This window comes from Amblyomma mixtum, chromosome 5 (genome assembly GCF_055824585.1).
Source record: "Amblyomma mixtum isolate Tamu chromosome 5, ASM5582458v1, whole genome shotgun sequence".
NCBI lineage: Eukaryota > Metazoa > Arthropoda > Arachnida > Ixodida > Ixodidae > Amblyomma > Amblyomma mixtum.
In genome coordinates, this window is record NC_143016.1 from 172,658,263 (window position 1) to 172,680,271 (window position 22,009).

The 22,009-nt window shown below is 48.9% G+C and overlaps 1 pseudogene; it reads left to right on the forward strand.

The window, feature by feature from the left end:
- The window catches only part of LOC149344703 (uncharacterized), a 63,800-nt pseudogene extending 46,386 nt beyond the window's left edge, over positions 1–17,414 (forward strand).
- Positions 17,415–22,009: the final 4,595 nt, after the last annotated feature.

The following is a 22,009-nucleotide window of genomic DNA, read 5'->3' on the forward strand; positions in this document are numbered from 1 at the left end:
AACCAAACGTTGCAGAACTTCACTGTGTAGGAGTACAGCTTGAACAGCTTCTGTGTCCCATCAATTTGCATCGAGATGCAAAACTTTTACACTAGTGGACTTGTTGATAGCACTAAACGAAGTGCTTACCAGGAGGAGGGAAATGCCTCACGTGCCATGCATGCACACAGTGGCAAGGACGAAGCACGTGGCTCAAGCCAGAGCTCCCTGCGTTCAGAGTCTATTGAGTGCACACAGGCGCATGTAAGCAGAGAAGTGGGTGTTTCTTTTACCGGTCAAATGCGCATTCAATGGAATGCTGCACGCTTGAAGTAAGCCTGGTTAAGCAAAAAGTCACCCAGTCAGATGACGTTGACGCATGACATTGACCGCTAAGCATTGTCGATGCAAAAACTGGCAACACAACGTGCGTTCCAGGAAAATGTGCGATCCGGCTGGATGCTGCAATTAAACATGTGCAGATAACAACACTGCAGGCGTGTACGGTACAGGTAATGAAACACATCGCTGTAATGAACGGCCAAGAATGCTGGAAATAATTTGTTAACCAATCCTGCTGCATCGAGTATCTTCGACTGTCATAGGACGGTAATAATAATAATGGAGAACTTGTCCAGGAAGCTACAGCTGTATTCCTTGAAACTGTCAGCTTTGTTACGAGAGCTTTCTGGGGTCCCATGAGGTCACCAGGTAAAGGCAGTTTCCGGGCTGGTGTATTGCAACCCCCAATTCAGCAATATCAAGTAGATAAGTTACACAGTAAAGGTAAAATTCGATTACATTGAACTGGCTGAAGTTCCGTGTGCACACCTGCGAATCTAAAGCTGCCTTACGCCAGACTTGCCAGCTGCCAGACTTGAATGGCAGCTGAAAAATATGTCTGATTTATTTTTTTTGTACACACGGGATTTCATGCCAGTTTTCACTCCCTTACCACAATGGTGGTCCAGTGGGTTGAGCATTGTGTAGCGTTTTTTTACCCCAGTGCCGTCAGGTACCAGTTGACTTGCCGGTGGATACAGGCTTTTCATTGACCTGGAGCATGCCTTCTCTGGGGCAACACGCTGAGATAGGGGGCCTTGGCCCCAACTTCTGTACGCCAAAAAATATGTTGTACATTGGTGTGCCTTGCCCAAGATACCTTTGTGACATTCAACTTCATCACAGTGAGGTTTTAGACTCGTCTGTCAGCTACCAGGTTCAAATATTTGCTGATAAAAGTTCCAGTGCACTTGCTGTTGTAGGCGATATTACAGCCAAACACGTCTGTAGAATATGTTTACACGTCTACACGTCTGTAGAACCTGTACAACACGTCTGTAGAACGTCTGTAGGTTCTACACGTCTGTAGAACCTGTTTTCGAAGCGCACAGTAACTGCGATCAAACTCCAGACTGCACCCCATTTCGATCCAGTTGCTTTAGTTTCAACAGCCCAGTTTATGAGGTGCCTACTGAAAACGGTGCCAACAAAGCATATATGCCTACAAGAATATTTATAAATAGACTGCACTGTCACACTTAGATAAGATGCTTGGCAACTAAGTGGAAGCACCTGGTGTGCAAACGTGTCGCAGGTACAGACTGCTGGTGAGCCATCTCACTGCAATCAGTGTCGTGGCGATCAAAACTCATCGCACCTTTTCCATTGAGGAATATCGATCACACGCCTGCTAGGTAACACATTCTAGTAGACGGGCCCAACTGGTTCTCACGTTCTTCTGAAACTGGCCGTGGCCCAGCCTGTGAATCTGGCCTCCCCAGATAGCAGCCATTTCTGAACAAAAAAACGGAATGTGCAGTTTTCAGTCAGCATGAAAAGAAAATCATCTTTTACCAGTGACAGTTGCCTCACTTGCTCAAAAAATGCTAAAAATAACTGTGTGAATGATGTGTTTTGTCAAGGAACGTTCCGTTGCAACTTGCCATACAGGAATCCTTCCTCGTCAAGAAGTACAGGAAAGGGTGATATCCAGTTCAAAAAGGTCCAAATTGAAGTGTTGCTGTGGAAATGCCACATTTGAGAAAGGGAGAGCCTTGAGGTACAATAAGGAGCCCCATCCGTTCGCCAACGACGCCATAGTGAGGATAAGGACACTCTGCTGTCGACAATGACGACAAAATGAAGTCGGCCTGTATGAAGAGGGTACTTCCAACGCAAGGAGACTACTTTAACTGAAAACGAACCTTTACAAAATACAAAACATCAAAAGCCAAAATACCCATCCTGGAATCGCCAGTGTATTTCGCAAACTACGAGTGCCAACGCAGATTATCGGGCCCACATACCACAAGCTTGGCATCATCACTAGTCACTTCGAAACATAGAAAACCAGTCTTTTCTGGTGGAGGCGTTGAGAGTTTAAAATTTTTAAAACTATTGCTCGTAGCCTTAAATGCATGTGCTGCTCTCGGACAAGTGTTTATAATCCCAGAAAAGCCAGCAATATCACTTTTGACTGCAAACAATAAATAAATGTTGTTCACCTTGGTATCTCTTCAAAACGCCACAGTAAGGGGTCAATCTTGCTCCCTGGTGGCCACGCAACAACACAGCTTGTTGTCTGCGCTGGAATGCTCTCCACATCTTGGGCAGCAACGCACTGACCCAGCTGTGAGCATAGCTTTAGATATTGCAAGCCTGGCACCATGTGCACTTGTGAAGTGTTTGTGTATGTGGTTTCTTCCTGAAAGCTTTCCCTGCAGTGACAGCACCTCTTCTGTGCGGAGTAATAGCACTCTTGCTGTTATGAGGTCATGTGCCGATTTTAATGGACCCAATGTCGCCAAACTCAGTCACCAATTGAAAGTGTACCTAACATCGTTCACTTCTGCCACATTGCAGCTGACTCATCTTGATTTGGTCCTAAACCTTACTACTTGCTTATTCGTTATGACTGTAAGCCCTGCATTTTTAGGTGATGGGTGACAACTCATTTTCAAGCATCCAAAAGCGCATGCTGATTGCTAGCTCAAGGCGGCAGATTTCATTTCTTCGCGAGGAAATTGCACTGAGAATTGTTCGCTTAATCTTGGCCTAGATGCTGGCAATGAAAACATGAAATGTGTCATCCAGGAAAATACCATACGATCGACATCATGTGGGAGTGTTGTCATGTTGCATACGATAGGAGATTCTGTACAGCACAATTACTACAGGATGCACGTCTCGGATGACCTGCCGGTTTTGTGTAAACTTGACCTTCCACTAAAGGGCATTTTTGGCCGAGGCCGTATGGACATATTTTTACTTAATTTCTATCTTATATTGAGGAGTGCACGTGCAGACTGCAAATATTAATTGCGTACTATGCGCCCACTTTCAAATAAGTGGCAGTAGTTCAGTTTTCACATCAGCATTGTGTCCATTTGTTTTGTATTTTGGTGTACCTCGTACTGTTTGCAGCAAAGCAACATTCCATCTAAGGGGCGGACACTGGTCTTTGAGGCCAAAAAATGACCACGAAAATTTATCTATCGTCTAAAAAGGACATTCCTGGAATCTGCAACTGTTATCCTTCAGCTGTACAAATTTGTTCCTCCAGGAAATTATTATTTAGAACGTAGTATTAAATAGGGATGACCGTGGAGGCTACATATGTGCAGGTGCAGATAATTAAACAGCTCGAAAATTTTGGAAACTTGGCTGTCTTATTATGCTGGCAACTCAGCATCTAAATCCATAACTACAGCGCAAACGACAGGACAGAGATGAAGAAGGGACACCACACAGCGCTGACTCACAACTAAAGTTTTATTGGATGCCAGCAGGTATAAACACCTCCCTGGTGGTAAGCGATACATCGGCCAAACCGGCCGATGTTTAAACGAAAGACTCAAAGAGCATGTGTATAATGTCTCCCGTGTCGCTATCTCTGGCCACGTGGCGAAACATTGTAGGCAATGCAAAGGCAATGAAGATGACGATGATACGTCTGTGCGCCAAACTATCAGGAAAGTGCAGTGTTAGAAAAGAACCGTGACTCGTTAGCAAGGGAGATCATTGAAGCTCACTTAATAGGTATGCTCTCGGAAGAATGCATCAGTGCTTCATCTGTCGCGTTGTCAGAAAAAGAAAGACGATACCTTGATTGCGAATATTGACAAGTGCTTGCTCACTGATTACATTGTATTCTCGCGCATGTGATTTGCTTGGTGGCACGTGACTGGTATACTAGTATGTCAGTCACGCATGTAAGTGTAGACTGCATTCTTTCTGGCCGCCAGGAAGGTATTTATACCTGCTGGCATCCAATAAAACTTTAGTTGTGAGTCAGCGCTGTGTGGTGTCCCTTCTTCATCTCTGTCCTGTCGTTTGCGCTGTAGTTATGGATCATCGAAAACACCAACTCGCCCAACAAATGCTTTTGTCAGCATCTAGGACAGATAGAGATTGCATATTCTTTGCTAAGGCAAGCTGAAGGCACAGTGTGTGCAACAGTCGAAGCGAAGGTGTTCAGTCGTGCTTCAAAGGTTTATAATTTTGCAATGTTTGTCGACGGTTGACATTCACACCTTGAATGGTGATGTTGCAACTGCAGTACAATTAGGAATGAGTGTAAAATGGCTCCGATCGTTGCCCTTTTCATGTATAATAGTATGTAGCCATGGATTAAAATTCTTTTTTATTGACCCATTCTTTTTGCACTGAGGTAGTAATGAATAACAAGTTAAAACGATTCATCTTGGGAACTATGTAATTTACGAATAAGTTAATTTCAGACTTGAGATTGATTTAAAAAACTGTGCAGTGATAGTTTAATAGGATTGGACTAAAAATAAGAAAAATAGGTCTAAAGCCAGTGACCTCCCTTCAATCATGTGTAAGAAGTGAAACAAGTGAACAACACTATGTACTGTTTTTCCCATGAGGGTGTCATGAGTGGAAATGGGACCATTGTGCTTATGTCATTTCGTGTGTGCAGTGGCGAGGGAATTTTTTGTAGGCTGTGTCTCCACAGCCAGTGAATAAATTCAGGGGGCACTTTGGCTCTCTAAAGTGCTGCAAGGCGAAAGCGTTTCCTGGCCACTTTGTTTTTATTTACTTTTTTATTTTTCATATTTTGTTTTTTTTTTGCTCATTTTCTTAATTTTATTGTTTTTATTTTTGTTTTCACATCTTATTCTTATTTTGATTTTATTTTGTTCATTTTCTTATTTTTATTTTCCTTTACTTGAGTTTACTCCTTTTATTTTATATATGAAGCCCGTGCATTGTCTAGATGCGCCTTTATTCATGCTGGAACCTTGAGCCTTTTAAGCAGTGACGCCGAAAGGCGGACGAATCTGCCGATGCATCTGTCGACATGGCTGCCGACGCGTCTGCTCACGGCAGTATGAGGCATTAGAGGTTTTCGCCTTAAAAACCACTCCTAAGTGGTTGTACTTAATTTTATACATCATCAACCTGACTACGCCACTACAGGACAACGGCCTCGCTCACGTCTCTTCAATAAAACCTGTCCTGTGCCATCTGCAGGCACTGTGTCTATACAGACTTCATAACCTCGTCTGCCCCTTCTACGCTCGCCTTCTCTTGGCGTCCACTCCATCACCGTTAACAATCATCATCTCTACTGTCTCCTCATTTTCGGTCTCCATGTTTACCATGACTTCACTACGATGCCATTAATGTTTCTTCTCTGATGCACTCTGCTCTCTTCCTCTCTCTTAATGCTTACACCTAACATTGCCCTTTGCATAGCCCGTTGTGCCGTCCTCTATTTAGGTTCAACCCTTTTCGTTATCCTCAGTGGCTCTGCTTCACAGGTGAGTACCAGCACTGATATTGCTAAACTACCATTCATGCCTCGGAGTGCCTCCCAAGTGCACACCGCCTCGTTCAGTTGCTTTTATATGCGCCTAAAAATTAAACTACTTTAAGTGCAGGAAAGCACGCAGAGCTTGCACAGAGCATGCACATCCATTTTCATGAATGCATCGCCTGTATAAGGACACACATCATGAGCACAGCAGCGTTACTGCAACATGCACATGCCACACCTCCAAAGCAAACCTTGGGTACACACACATGCTCACAATGTATGCACTAACCACAAGTAGGAAGAAAGCTATTTTCAACTCGTGCAAGAAACCATATAAACAATACACTGCACAAGTGGCATGCGCATATCAGCTATCAAAGAAGAAATTTGTAATTGCATACTAACAGTGCAGCGATATGTGTGCAATGAACTGCCTGGATTCCAACCCCTGAGTGCTGTGGGAAAGAAAACAAAGCGAAAAGGTCACACACTGCAATGTTAGTCACTTGTACTTTCTGCTCGCAGTAGACATTATCATGCGAGTACAATGATAGCGTGAGCACACATTTCTGGCAGAACGAGAAGTGAATGGTGACTACGCATTTCACGTACAGTCTTTTTCAAAAGTTTAGAGCCCAGGGGGTATGCTTCTAAGCCTTCTAGTGGGACTCCTGTAGCATTCGTGGAAGTCCTACCCATTGCAGGAGGGAGGACCGGAAATCTTCTTATCTTCAGGAAATTTGGAACACTGGATATTCATTACGAACCATACGGCGTGTATCAGAAGCAAACCCCTTGGGCTCCAAACTTTTGACAAAGGCTGTACATATGCGAGGTTTCACATTGTGAAGCAGCACACACATTATGAGGGGCACTGTAATGGAGGGCTTTGAATTAATTTTGAATCATCTGGGCTTCCTTGACATGCGCTGATACCACACAACACATGGAACTCTTTTGGGTTTCACCTTCATTGACACACGGCCTCTGCGACAGGCATTGAACCAGACTCCTTTCGTACAGTAGGCTAGCACCCTAACCGCTGAGTAATCGCGGCGGAGTTCATTACATGTAAACAAACATGCTGAAATGTATGCCGCAGTAGCTTGCTTTTCAATAGTTTTAAGCATAAAACGTTTATACACACCAGAAAAAACAGACGTGTGCTTTTTAAGGCGAAAGCCTTTAATGCCTCATTCTGTCGTTTGCAGACGCTGTCGGCAGCCGTGTCGACAGATGCGTCGGCAGATTTGATTGCGTTTCGGCGTCACTGCTTAAAAAGAAACTGCGCCGAGGGTGGGAATCGAACCAGAGCTTTTGGCATTTGAAGCGGAGACGCTACCACTCCGCCACGAAGGCTCAAGGTTCGAGCATGAATAAAGGCGCATCTACTGAATGCATGGGTTTCACAAGTAAAATAAAAGGAATTAAGTGAAGGAAAGGGAAAATAAAAAATAAAAATAAGAAAATAAACAAAAATAAAAAAATAAAAATAATATATGAAAAAAGAATAAAAACAATAAAGATAAGAAAAAGAGCAGAAATAAAGAATAAAAAACAAACAAGAATGAAAAATAAAAATAAAAACAAGCAGTGCGCCAGGAAACGCTTTCGCCTTGCAGCACTTTTAGAGAGCCGAAGTGCCCCCTGAATTTTTAGTTGTAGCCGTGACTACAACTGAGTAGTGAAGCGTGTTTTAGACACAAAAATATCCTATATTGGCACTCGTAACGTTGTTTACCTATGGGCTGATATATGGCGCTGAAATCTTCCCTCAGGAAACGATAATTTCATAGCAGCACTGTTCATGTCACATAAAAAAAAATACACAGAAAGTCCAGGGGAAGAAAGAAACACGCATCCGACACCTAAGATAAAATGTCTACCATAAAAAAAATTCTATATTTACTTACTTTTGAGCACCTCACAACATATTTAAAATGTCATGTCAAATCTTCTCAATGTCAAACTGACGTTTCCTTTTGCCTGCGGACAATATTCACAATTGTGATCTTTTAAGATAATTACACAAATAAAGGGCGTCCCGCTGCTTGGGAAACATATTCACAATATACGTATTTACAATTGCAGTCGTGCCCCGTTATTGTCACCACCCTAATAAGGATGATTCGAATTATGGACCATTTTTCTTGGGACCAAACTTTCACTTGGCTTACACCTCATAGTTATGAAACTCCTCCTGACAACGGACAGGGTACAAATGCACACACCACAATACGGGGAATGTCTTTTTGTGGCATCAATACGTGACAAATGTAAAAAAGAAACTCTACTGCCTCAACTGCATCATTCCTTTGCTATACTTTGAGTGAAGCACACCAGCGGGAGGTAGTGTCAAAGCGCAAATGGCCGAGTGATGGTCTTTTCTTTTTGTGGTGATATATTTGTCAATGTCTGGGTGTCGAGTCAATGCGCCTTCGAATTTGATGGATTGTATGAATGGCTTCACAAAATAACAATCTCGGCAGTGTGTGCTACATTTACAGTCGTATCCTACAGCGTTCAGCTGACATATGTAAGGTAACTAACTGTTCATGGGACGTGAAAAGTCTTAGTGGGACACGCATCAGCACACCATGAGACAGCGAACTGCGCCTCGTGCGCCTTTTTGTTATAAAGTGAATGGTTACCACAGTAAACCTCTTCAAGCTCCCAAGGTTTTGTGTAATTTCCTCTTCATTGTAGATCATTTTTATGCACAAATGCAGACTAATCATGAAGTGTTTATTTATTTTTTTATGATTTGTTATTACAGGCGACTCGCTGGGTGGCCATTTCGCTCTGGAACCAAGCTCTGTACATTAAGGAGGCACGAATACATTTCCACATTTGTAATATATTTCTTAGTGAGGGGGAAATGTTCATGATGTACAGGGTCAATCACACTTAGCGTGAACACAGCTCCGCGTGGCACCGCGCTCCGCGCAGCGCCGCTTGCAGCGCCCGCTGCCAGCGGCGGTGGGTTCTCGGGCAGGCGCAGAGAGCGCGATGGGCGGGGCCACCAGCGCGTCGTCTGCTACTGCGCGTCGTCTGCTGTCGTGCGGAGCATCGCCGCGAAGATCGCGTGACTCAGGTGCTGATAGGAAACCGTCCACTGTTTTAGACCGATCAAAGTGCTCGTTACGCAGCACACACTTTTATAAAACGGTAGCTCAACATCACTAAACCTCTCTCGGCGTTTAACAAGGCAGTTCCATGGCTCTAGCTTCCTACTGTAGGAATGCTAAATGGCTGGTGAATGGAACCTGCATGCTGCGCTCCCTTCCTCGCCTATCGCTCAAGAGCAGCGAGCGAAAAAAACGAGTTCGAATTGCTTCTTTGTTTTATTTCGAACGAGAACGGTGTATGAAACTATCACACGAAGCATGTTTATCTCGGAGTTGCACTACTGCATTTCAGTGCTTGTTACACGCAAATGTAGTCGAGCTGTGATTCCAGACTAGAAGCCACCAAAGACACGCAAATGTCTGAACAAAATATCTGCAAAATCATCACGCAACGCGGAGAGCCGCATTCTTCAAGTCATTGCGCTGTCTCGGCCGGAAGTCGCCAGTGATGGTGAGGTTAGATAACTGCGAAAACCACGGTGGCTGCATGTAGCGCGCTTGCGCGCTAGAAATGGTAGGCGTTGCTATTCTGGGTAAATACTTGACGTGTCATGAAGAGGCGTTGTGGTTTTCGCACTGATCGAGACCAAGCGCGGCTGCCGGCTGGCCAGCCCAGTCAGGGCAATGAGCGGCAGAATGGCGCACTCAACGTTACTAGATTAGCTGTGCAGCTTGCGAACTCCGCTGCACTTCGGCAGCTAAACATGGCCCCATTCGGCTCCCTTTCGTGAGGTGGCGCTTTCGACGCTGTTGGCCAGCTCCGGCCGGTCTCTGGTCACACGAGCTATCGCTATGAGACGTGTGCGCAAGTGCTTTACGCCACTTTACGCCGGTAATTCCTGTTTAACGAAGATATTTCCAACATACGGCACAAATATTATTCTGAATGTGCAACTACCGTGGCATTAACGCTGCGCGAACGGTCCTGGGCGGCAGAAGTACGATCGGGATGTCTGAATCATTAGCTATTTCGATGAGCTATCTGGTTCTTGGTCCGGTATAGTTTTTGTTTCATTTACTTCCCTACAAACTAAATGTTTGCTTACGGCGAGCCACGAAACGGTAAATGAGTCGCATGGTGCCGAAAATATCGAAACCTAGGGCCAAGTACCATCGGTTTGAAGCAAGAGAGTGAACGATGCATACGTGCTTTTTAAAGGGAGATGGAGGACTACCACCGTGAAACTTCGACGTTATTAAAGTCAAAAAACGCGAAAAATGACGGTAACAGCAGAGGTCAGATTGAAAGCCGTTTATTCAATTCATATAGGAAAAAAGCATATACATCTTAATGGGGGCCACTTTTAATTGGCCAAACAGTTACAAGAGACGTGCTTTTAGAAGAGACAAGAGACGTTCTAGAGAAAAAGTGCATTCTTGTAGCAATAACAAAATTCAGTATCTGACAACTGAATGCCGACACGTGCTCAGAACAACCAAAGCGAGCAAGGCTGCACTTCTCTAGCTCTACCAGCACTTTACAGAAAATGTTTGCAGCCTTGGCGACGGGCAGTGTGAATTACGGTCGCACATTACGTAGAACGCTTATCTTGCCTTGGTTTGCAAGCACACAGGTCGACAGCTCGGCCGCACCGACTCACGGACGCATGGCTCGGGATCACCGACGCTGTTGCGCTTCAGTGTTGAGTTGCAGCCGGAGGCAACGCCGCACGAGCTGCGTCCCACGAAACGAACTTATAATGCTACGGACGCTGGGAGGACGACGAAGTGGTTTTGTTAAGAAGACGACGCTGAGGTGCAAGCTTGTGTGCTGTGAGACTACTCCAAGCCGTCGGTCCCTTGCGTAGCAGATTACGTCTGCTGTTTCTATTACTGCTTCTAGCCGCCACGTATCATTTGGTGGAGGTTGCTAAATTCGATCCCCGACCTCAAGCTGGCTCTCCGCCGTGGCCGCCGTCTCGCCACCATGTCTAACGAGTCCGAGCCATCTCCCTCTCCGTCAACACCGCCAGCGGTCGTCGTCGCCCACCACCGCGAACCGGGCACGTTCTGCGGTACCGACGACGTTGATGTGGACGACTGGCTGGCCCTTTACGAACGCGTCAGCACGCACAACAGGTGGGATCCAACGCTGATGCTCGCTAATGTCATATTTTATCTGACCGGCACCGCGAGAGTGTGGTTCGAAACCCACGAAGAGGACTTGACCTCATGGGACATCTGTAAACAGAAGCTCCGCGACCTCTTCGGAAAACCCATCGGCCGCCAACTCGCCGCCAAGAAGGCCCTCGCGTCACGCGCCCAAACTTCCTCCGAGCCATACATAGCGTACATACAAGACGTCCTCGCCTTGTGCCGTAAAGTGGATAAAGACATGTCCGAGGCAGATCGAGTTGGCCACATACTGAAAGGCATTGCCGACGATGCCTTTAACCTGCTTCTATGCAAAGACTGTTCCACGGTCGCCTCTGTTCTTGAGGTGTGCCGGCGTTTCGAGCAAGCCAAACACCGGCGCATTTCTCACCGTTTTGACCGGCTGCCGAACACTGCTGCTAGCTCCTCGTGTGAAGATCTGCCAACATTGCGGCAGCCTTCCGACCCTGCTAACTTAACCCGTATCGTGCGCCGCGAACTGGAGGCGATGACGCCCGCTGTTTCTTCCTTGCCACTGCCGGACAACACCTTGGCCCTCATCCAAGCCGTCGTTCGACAGGAGGTTGCGAACATGGCCGTCTCTTCTCGCGTCGTGGACAACGCTCATGCCAGCCCGGACCCTCCAGTGATCGCAGCTGCCACTTACAGTCGCAGCTTATCGCCTCGGTACCGATATCGCAATCCAGCCGAATGGCGTACCTCTGATGACAGGCCGATCTGTTTTACCTGCTCTCGCGTCGGACACATCTCCCGTCACTGCCGCAGCCGTTGGTCCCCGCCACCTCGCCCCTACACCTTCGTCGATCGCCGCAACGACTACGGCCCGCGCCGCTTCACCCCACGTCCCGATCCGCTCCGTGACGAGCCCGCTCCGCAAGCTCGTGGGTCCAGCCGCTCACCTTCCCCATTAGGCCGCCGCTCCCGTTCTCCTACCACACGCCGCAGCCCTTCTCCTTCGACCTCCCGCCACTTCTCGGAAAACTAGCCGATGCAGCCCCCGGAGGTGACGCTGCATCATTGACCCGGCCTGAAAATCCTCTCTTGACCCCCGCTGCCCAACGTAATCTCTTGAATGTTCTCGTGGATGGTGTCCCGGTCCTTGCCCTCATTGATACTGGCGCCCAAGTGTCTGTCCTGAGCTCGTCTTTGCGCCGCCGTCTGAAGAAAGTTTTAACGCCTGCCGCCATGTCCACGGTTCGCGTCGCCGATGGCAGCCCCGCTGCCGTGATTGGAATGTGCACTGCGAGAGTCAGCATTGCCGGACGTCATATACCCGTTCTGTTCACCGTCCTGACCAGGTGCCCTCAGGACATAATCCTTGGCCTTGACTTTTTAACCGCCCATTCAGCTCTTATTGACTGTTCCTCAGGCCTTCTCCGATTGGATCTGCCCCTGTGCAATGACGACTCCACCAGCTCACCTCGCCTTCAATCCACCGAGTTTGCTCGTCTCCCGCCACAAGCTGCTGTCTACATCCCTATGTCGCCTTCTCCTCCCGTCCCTGATGGAGACTACGTCGCCTGCCCTATCACCGCTGTGATTCTGAATCGTAACGTCCTCTTTCCCCACACCATTGTCCACATCACCAACAACTGCACCTGCCTCCCTGTCCTCAACTTCAGCCTGTCCCCTCAGGTACTTCCGACCGGCATTTCACTTGCTGATCTGTCCCCATTGACCGATTGCACAGTCTCTGTCCTGGCTCCTGACCCAACGACTGCCGTATCCAATGTCCCTACATCGCAGCCCTCCAGTGAGGATTCTATTTCCCGGATGATAGCGGCCGATCTACCCTCTGCTGATTCTTCTGCTCTTCACAGCCTCTTGTCCTCCTACAGTGATATTTTTTATTTTGGGGACCGTCCCTTGGGTCAAACCTCTGTTGTCGCCCACCACATTGACACCGGCGAGGCCCGCCCCATTCACAGACGGCCCTATAGGGTCTCCCTCGCAGAGCGCCGTGTTATTCAGGCAGAAGTGGACAAGATGCTGGCCCGCAACATCATCGAGCCTTCGACTAGTCCTTGGGCGTCCCCTGTCGTGCTTGTTAAAAAGAAAGATCAAACTTGGCGATTCTGCGTCGATTACCGCCATCTGAATGCCGTCACAAAGAAAGACGTCTACCCTTTGCCCCGAATTGACGACGCTCTCGACTGCTTGCACGGCGCCAGTTACTTTTCCTCCATCGATCTTCGCTCAGGTTACTGGCAGATCGCTGTCGATGAACGGGATCGGGAGAAAACCGCCTTTGTCACCCCGGACGGCCTGTACCAGTTTAAAGTCATGCCTTTTGGCCTGTGCAATGCCCCTGCCACCTTCGAGCGCATGATGGACTCCCTCCTGCGCGGTTTTAAGTGGACGACATGCCTCTGCTACTTAGATGACGTGATTGTTTTTTCGTCCACATTCCAAAGCCATCTGCATCGCCTTTCAGCCATCCTTGCCGTCTTCCGCCGCGCTGGTCTTCAGCTGAACTCGAAGAAATGTACCTTCGGCCGCCGACAGCTCAAGGTCCTTGGCCACTTGGTCGATTCTGCTGGGATCCAACCCGACCCCGACAAGGTCCGCGCCGTGCGTTCATTTCCCACTCCGCGCTCCTCCGGTGATGTGCGCAGCTTTCTCGGCCTATGTTCCTATTTCCGCCGGTTCATCCAGAACTTTGCGGACATAGCCCGACCTCTTACCACGCTCCTCAAGAAGGACATCCCGTTCTCTTGGGGACCCCCCCAAGCTGACGCCTTCAGAGCCCTTATCAATGCCCTCACTGCTCCGCCTGTGTTGGCTCACTTTGATCCTTCAGCCCCTACGGAACTTCGGACCGATGCGAGCGGCCATGGCATTGGTGCCCTACTTGCTCAGCGGCAACGCAACAAGCTTCGCGTTATTGCGTACGCCAGCTGTCTCCTTTCTGTGTCAGAGCGCAACTATTCTATCACCGAGCGGGAATGCCTCGCCCTGGTTTGGGCTATTGCAAAATTCCGCCCTTACTTGTTTGGGCACCCTTTCTCTGTTATCACGGATCACCACGCCTTATGCTGGCTTTCTTCGCTCAAAGACCCTACAGGCCGGCTGGGGCGCTGGGCTCTTCGCCTTCAAGAGTACACATTTTGTGTCGTCCACAAGTCCGGCCGCTTGCACCAGGACGCGGATTGCTTGTCCCGTTACCCTGTCGATGCGCCTACCTCCAACGAATGCGAGGCTGACGCCTGCGTCTTATCCATCTCAGCCTTCCGCAACATTGCGCAAGAACAGCGCTTGGATTCTTCTCTATGTTCCCTCATCGACCGCCTCACTGCCAACCGCTGTGATGCGTCCCTTGCCCCGTTTGTGCTCCATGAGAACGTCCTCTACCGGCGCAATATGCGGCCTGACGGCGCTGACCTCTTGCTCGTGGTCCCGCAACACCTGCGCCGCAGCGTCCTTGAGCAGCTTCATGACGTTCCCACGGCCGGTCATCTTGGAGTCTCCCGCACCTACGACAGCGTGCGCCGCCGCTTCTTTTGGCCCGGTCTATACCGTTCTGTCCGCCGTTATGTGGCCGCTTGCGAGCTGTGCCAACGACGGAAGACGCCCTCGGTTCTCCCTCCCGGACACCTTCAGCCGATTCCCATCCCCGAAGACCCGTTTTCCCGTGTCGGTCTCGACCTGCTCGGCCCTTTTCCGGTGTCTGCTATGGGAAACAAATGGATCGCGGTCGCGACGGACTACTCCACGCGCTACGCTATTACTCGAGCGATCCCAACCAGCTGCGCAACTGATGTCGCTGACTTTCTCCTGCACGACGTCATACTCCACCACGGTGCTCCCCGTCACCTACTCACCGATCGCGGCCGCTGCTTTCTTTCCAAAGTGGTCGCCGAACTGCTCCGCTTCTGCTCCGTCCGTCATCAATTCGCCACGGCCTACCATCCGCAGACGAACGGGCTCACTGAACGTCTGAACCGTACCCTCACCAACATGATTTCCATGTACGTCTCCGACCATCACCGCGACTGGGATATTAGCCTCCCATTTGTTACATTCGCCTACAATTCTACACGTCACGATACAGCCGGTTTCTCCCCTTTTTATCTTCTCTTTGGCCGCGATCCTTTGCTGCCCTTCGACAGTGTGCTGCCCGCCACCGCCTCCACGAGTCCTTACGCTCGGGACGCCATCGCTCGCGCCGACGCTGCCCGTCTTGTCGCCCGCCAGCGGCTGTCAGCCTCCCAAGTCAATCAGAAACGACGTCATGACTGTCGCCGTCGTGAAGTCACCTACTCTCCTGGCTCTCTTGTTTTACTCTGGGTCCCTTCCCGCCGTGTGGGCCTTTGTGAAAAATTGCTTCCCCGATATACAGGCCCTTATCGGGTCGTACGTCCGGTGACCGCGGTGACGTACGAGATCACCCCGCTACATCCGCCATCCTCGGCCGCTGCTCCCCGCACCGACATCGTCCATGTGTCCCGCCTCAAACCTTACAACTCGCCGTCTAGCTGGCCTGTGTAGTGCGCACCTGGACGGTGCTTTTGCCGCGAGGGGGGTCATGCTACGGACGCTGGGAGGACGACGAAGTGGTTTTGTTAAGAAGACGACGCTGAGGTGCAAGCTTGTGTGCTGTGAGACTACTCCAAGCCGTCGGTCCCTTGAGTAGCAGATTAAGTCTGCTGTTTCTATTACTGCTTCTAGCCGCCACGTATCAATATAAATGTGGCAAGCACACACAGGAGCAGAGATCGACTTGCAGCGCAGTTTAGCCCAACAAAGAAACGCCTGGCACAAAAACGCTTCGCTGTAGTCTTCGCTGACGTGGTCAGCGCGGTTACTGTATCGAGAAGCCGGTCAAACAGCGATGAGAGCGCCCCCGCTCGGCGGTACAGGCAAGGGCGACATCCGCCGCGTCGGAGTTTGCAAACTGAAAAAGTAATCTAGTAACGTTGGAAAGGTTGCGTTATGAGTTTGCAGAGATTTTAGGCGGTCATCGACTTATCTCTGGTTGCTTTCAGTTAGAAATTGCAGCCCCTAAATGCAATAGCAGTTAATCTGTGAACGGAGAAGCACTTCGTAATGTCTCGTGCCCCAGAGGAGCAAAGAGTACAAATTTTGGAGTTAAGATTGAAAGGGGAATTTCAAGCAAGCATGGTATGTAGAAAACCAGCGAAAAGGACGCATTCACAAGGAGGAGAAGTACACTTCTCCTCCTTGTGAACGCGTCCTTTTCGCTGGTTTTCTACGTACCATGCACCAACTGGCCCAACAAGCTACGCTTCTTCAAGGAAGCAATTTCAAGAATCTCAGGCCGCCCTCTCAAAACTGTGAACAGAATTATTCAAGCATATTGTGACGAAAAGCGTATCAAGGATGCTCCCCGTCGGAGGCCGTAGCAGGCTACGACGACAGATGAAGAACTCGCCATTGTTGGCGCGGTAGCTGACAACCCGCGTGCATCAGCAGGGCACGTCAGAGAAGCTCTGCACCTAAAGGCTTCAATGGCAACCGAGCGGCGCCGACTACATGATGCGGGTCTTAAAAGGTAGAACTGCTGCGCAAAAGCCGCTCTTCCGAACGAAAACAAAGAAAAGAGGTTGCCGTTTGCTTACAAGCACGAAAACTGGAGTACTGAAGAGTGGAAGAAAATTGTGTTTAATGACGAATCGACGTTTACCACCAAGTGGGACCAAAGAGCATGGGTTTGGCGACCCGACAACACTCGGTAAGACCTTCTTTACACCAAGCTTATTTTTTTCTTACCGTTTTTTGTAAATGTTCTAATGCAGCCTGGTAACCGTAGGGCTACAAAACGATTGCGCTGCTCTGTTTAGAACAATTGGAAAAATTCGGTGCCAAAGGACGCTAATTATATATTATTCAACAATGCTCAACCGCTTCATCAGTAACTGGCAGTAGATTCCCGTGTATACAGGCAATGGTGGTTTTAATAATAAGAAAACTCCAATGAGCAGAAAGGCTTGAACGACGATTACTTTCATGCGCTCTACTATTGAGCAAGTGCAGCCACATAATAATTTTCGAATAATAACTCACCGAAAAATTAGTTGTCATTCAAAATTACAACATTAATTCTAGAAATTACTTCAATATAAAATCACTCATTAAAAAGTTTCTTTTTTCATTTCCCCAGCTACCACCCAGAACATCTCCAAAGGGTAACAGCGAGAAGAGGGCGCTCAGCAGTTAGCGTTTGGGGATGTATGACCAAGTACGGCCTTGGGCCACTAGTCAGAATTGACGGGAAGTTCACCGCGGAGAGATATTGCGCCATCATCGACCGCATCATGATTCCCTACGTTCTGAGTGGTCCGTTTTCGGAAAGCGATTACATCTTTCAGCAAGACAAGTCCCCGATTCGCACAGCGCACGTTGTGAAGGGTCTCCTGGAGGAGCGCGTCGCGACACTGCTGGACTAGGCACCACAGTCTCCAGATCTCAGTACAATTGAGAACTTATGGGACTCAACGAAGATCTCTATGTCCCGCCAATTCATCCATGGACTCTCAGCAGAGCGCCACTGGAATGCTGTCGCCGGAGACTCTGAGGTTTTGAAACAAGACACTGCGTTTTGTGCATCTTTGTACTCTTCCTTCCCGTCCAGAATAAGGGACGTCGTTGAGACAAACGGCGACATCACTAGGTGTTAAGCGACGACTTATCGACATCGTTTCCATTCATTTGTTAAGGTTTTTTTTTTTCGTTGGCCACATGTGCGCTCCTTAGAGATGCTTCGAGTTTTGCTCGTGTGATAGTTTCATGTACCGTTCTCGTTCGAAATAAAACAAAGAAGCAATTCGAACTCGTTTTTTTCGCTCACTGCTCTTGAGAGACAGGCGAGGAAGGGAGCGGGGCATGCAGGTGCCATTCACCAGCCATTTCGCATTCCTACAGTATGAAGTTGGAGCCATGGAACTGGCTTGTTACACTCCGAGAGAGTTTTAGTAATGTTGAGCTACCGTTTTATAAAAGTGTGTGGTGCGTAACGAGCACTTTGATCGGTCTGAAACAGTCGACGGTTTCATATCAGCACCTGATGCACGTGCTCTGCGCGGCGATGCTTCACACGACAGCAGACGACGCGTTAGTGGCCCCGCCCATCGCGCTCTCTGCGCCTGCCCGAGAATCCACCGCCGCTTGCAGCGGGCGCTGCAAGCGGCGCTGCGCAGAGCGCGGTGCCACGCAGAGCCGTGTTCACGCTAAGTGTGATTGACTCTGTACATATTTGCAGCTTCTTACACAAATGACACATATTCCTGATTACATAAAATATTCACAATGTACAGCCTTTGTCAAAAGTTTAGAGAGCCCGGGGGGTTTGCTTCAAAGCACTATTGGGGCGCTCCTGTAGCACTCATGGAAGTTCTACGCATTGGACGGAACAGGAGGAAAAATTTTCTTACCTTCAGGAGATTTGGACGCTGAGCGCGCATTATGAGCAAAGCAGTGCGGCCCAGAAGAAAAACCCCCTGGGCTCTAAACTCCTGACAAAGATTGTACATTATCACAGTCACACAAAAAACCTGCATTCCTGGAAATTGTTTACAAAAACTAAATACAAATAAACAGATATCTTGGACCTGTACAGTTTATAACTTAATGTGTGAAATTAACCTACATTCATCTCCTTTATGTAAACAAAAATTCCATAAATGTAGATAGCCCCCCAGTAACACAAAATAAATTACTTCTTTGGGCACCGAGAAGCATGTTGCTGGTCAAAAGCAGACACAAGCCTCTCCAGCAAAGCATTTCGCTCCCTGCAATGCGACGGCGGTCGCGCCGCTCTTCTGCCTGCCTTCAAAGCAAGAAGATCCTGGCGCCTCCTCTCTCTGTTCCTTGTCTAGTCGCACTACCAGGGAGGCCAGCACGTCCTGGCTTGTGCTGTAACGCCATCTCCGAGCAGGTGGAAACGGTGAGGGCTGCTGGCTAGATTGACGGCCAGTGTTCACTGCATCTGCGTTGTCTTCTGTGCCATTGTCCTCCAGCAGCCTCTCGCTCTCTCTGCTCGGTCCAGGAATGGCCTGTACGCTAGTGGAAGCAGATTAACATTTTCATGTGTGCGAGACAGCAGTGTTGCACACTGTACAATTGGGACTACATCGAGTGAATTTGGAATAGTGCCCTTTGCATCGCACTGCCAATGCAACCATACACCAACAGCACAAGGATGGTGCCTCAAGTCCCTTAGTGTTGTGTCTGCTGTGAAGGTTTGTAGTGTGTTCAGCTTTATGTAACCTCGGTGGCGTAATCTGGATTAATTCAAATTCGGTTCTTTCTGACGAGAAGGCCACTAGAGTTGCGTACTTATGCAGAAGGCGTACATGAACAGTAATTACCCTTGTGGTGTCCGCACTAGGCCCGGTCCAGGAAGGTACGGAGGCTGCACTGCGTGGCTTCTGGCAAAGACCTCCGCCAGCTCTCTGGACATAGAAAATAGCAGGTAACCACACAAGTTTCACGCTCCTTGTGCTGGCACGCAACGGACAGGGATCCTGCTGGCTTGGCAATTTGTGCACTATTAAAAGTTTTATACAGTCAAACTTTCTATATATATACATATTTTCTGCCTCACGGGGGGTTCTAATATTTTTGGCCTCATGTTCTATGCCGCCCCGCCGCGGTGGCTCAGTGGTGACGACACTCGGCAGCTGTCCCGAAAGACGCGGGTTCGATCCCGGCCGCGGCGGCTGATTTTCGATGAAGGCGAAATTCTAAAGGCCCGTGTACTGTGCGATGTCAGTGCACGTTAAAGAACCCCACGTGGTCGAAATTTCCGGAGCCTTTCACTACGGCGTCTCTCATAGCCCGATTTGCTGTGGGACGTTAAATCCCAACAAACCAAACCAAACCATCATGTTCTAAGGCCAATGTAATTAACTTATAAATAAGCACAAGCAATTAACTTGTGTCAAGCTCATCGGTTCGATAAGCAATGAAATTCTTTCTCTCTGCACAAGAAGCATATACCAAACGCAAGTGTTAATTTCTGCAGGCATTACGTGGTGTCATATTGAAGGCTACATACGACTCACTCTTCAAATTGACACGTCCGCCTGTTGTGGTGGCGCACTCTGAAAAATCCCCTCTTCAGATTGTGACACTCGTTCTCGACCTGGGAGGAGGTCACGATGCTGGCCGGGAAATCCTTATTGAGGGTCCCGGCCGGGTCCTCCCACATGATGCGCTGGGCGTCAGGCGGTTCCCACGGTCTGCTCGAAATGTTTTGTACGCTTCGATTAGCCAGAGTACTTTAGCCCTCGCCCACAGCTCCTCGGGCGGTTCGAGGTCAGCCGGACCGACAACGTTTGGCTCAGGCAGCTCAGGCATGACGTCAATGGGTGGCTCCAGGGGTGGTGGGTCGGCAACGGTGTCTGCGACGGACGGCTCGGTCGGCTCGGTGCTCTCCTCTGGCCTGTCGTCTATGCAGATGCGGAGGCCGTCTGGAAACCAGAGCCCTGTCGAGGTGACGCGAACACATGCACACATGAGGAATGATTCGAGTCTGCTTCACGCGCATCACTTACCGTCTGTTTCATACAGAGGCAGGCCGTTCTCGTAAAGCTGTCGACCTGTCTCGTCAACTAACGGGTATACCGCCGTCTGCCCACCGACAATAACCACAACCTTCGCCATTTTTTTGTCTCGAAACAAAAACGAAAGTTAAATGTGAGCATACGAGACCTGAAAATCCCGCAGAAAATGCGAAAACCTTGCGCGACGTACCGCATGCATAGGGAGAACACTGTTACTGAGCAAACGTCTCCAGGACACTAATCGCTTCACTTGTCTAGATAAGTTTTATGTGCTGATATACTACACTCTGCATGAATTAACAGTTCAACGATTAGGCTGCAAACACTGCGAATGAAAGCCCATCAAATAAAGGAATGATGGGATGCTCTGAGTCCGTACGTACACTGTGAATTTCAAAAAACATACAGCATGGGTATGACACATGACAAGTCTTGCGCTAGATTAGAGAGCACCAACGGAGCCTATGCAAATATTAATGCATGACATCGTCCGTCAGCAGAACGAAAATTACCCGGAATGACCATTGAGTCTCATTCAATATGGCCACAAGCGCGGAGCTTTATTTTCCCGGCAGCTGTCGTCTGCTGTCCGCCGGCGCAAAAGTCTCCTGGCAGCCCCAAGTAGTCCACGGACAGCCATGGGCGAAAAACGAACGCGTTGCTACGGCGATTAGGGCAGCTTTATGACTGGTGGGCGGAGCTTTCGGGCTGCCCGAGAAAATCGAATACCGGACTCGAGTCCGCAAGTGGTCCCGTACAGTCCGTGACAGAAAAACAAATGCTCCCAACTTGGATGGAGAGACCGACCCACCGTGAGTCGAGTGCTGTTCACGGATGGAGTCGGATGGTGTGACGCATTGGAGTCTGGCCGATCGTCGCTGTGCGAGAATAGTCGCGTTTTCTGTTAGCTCTCGGCGCTCGTGCCGGTCTTGTTCTATACAACGCCCTGCATATAGTGTATAAAATGTTTTTTTTTCCTAATCTCACCGACGCAGGACTCTGAGTCTTCGCTGGCGCCAAGAGAGCTGGCAGCGCTGAGTCAAAAAACGGGCGGCGAGCGTTAAGGGACCAGCTCTATGGCACAACAGCACGCAGCTTCGAGGAGAATAGCTGACGCTTGAGAGACTAATGGAGAAGTGCATTCTTGACTTCCACCTCGCACTTTGCGTGATCCTGCGCGGATTGTGAGCCGTGCCAATTGCTGCGATAATAACATACGTGCGCCGTTGCTACCTAGTCGCTTTTAAATTTTGTTTTGAGATAAGACTTCCGTATTGGACGCTTTATGCCTCAAAGGCGCGATGCTTTCCGAAAAGATGTTCTCGCGTTGCTAAATTGAGCTCGTATGTAGCGTATGCAGTGACTCACGGTATCACTTTCATTGAGGTCGGTGAACTCATCGGCCGTGTAGGAAATCTCAAACGTCGAAATAGATGTTTGCCCCTTATTCAAGATTTTATTAGTTCTTCACCTTTGTC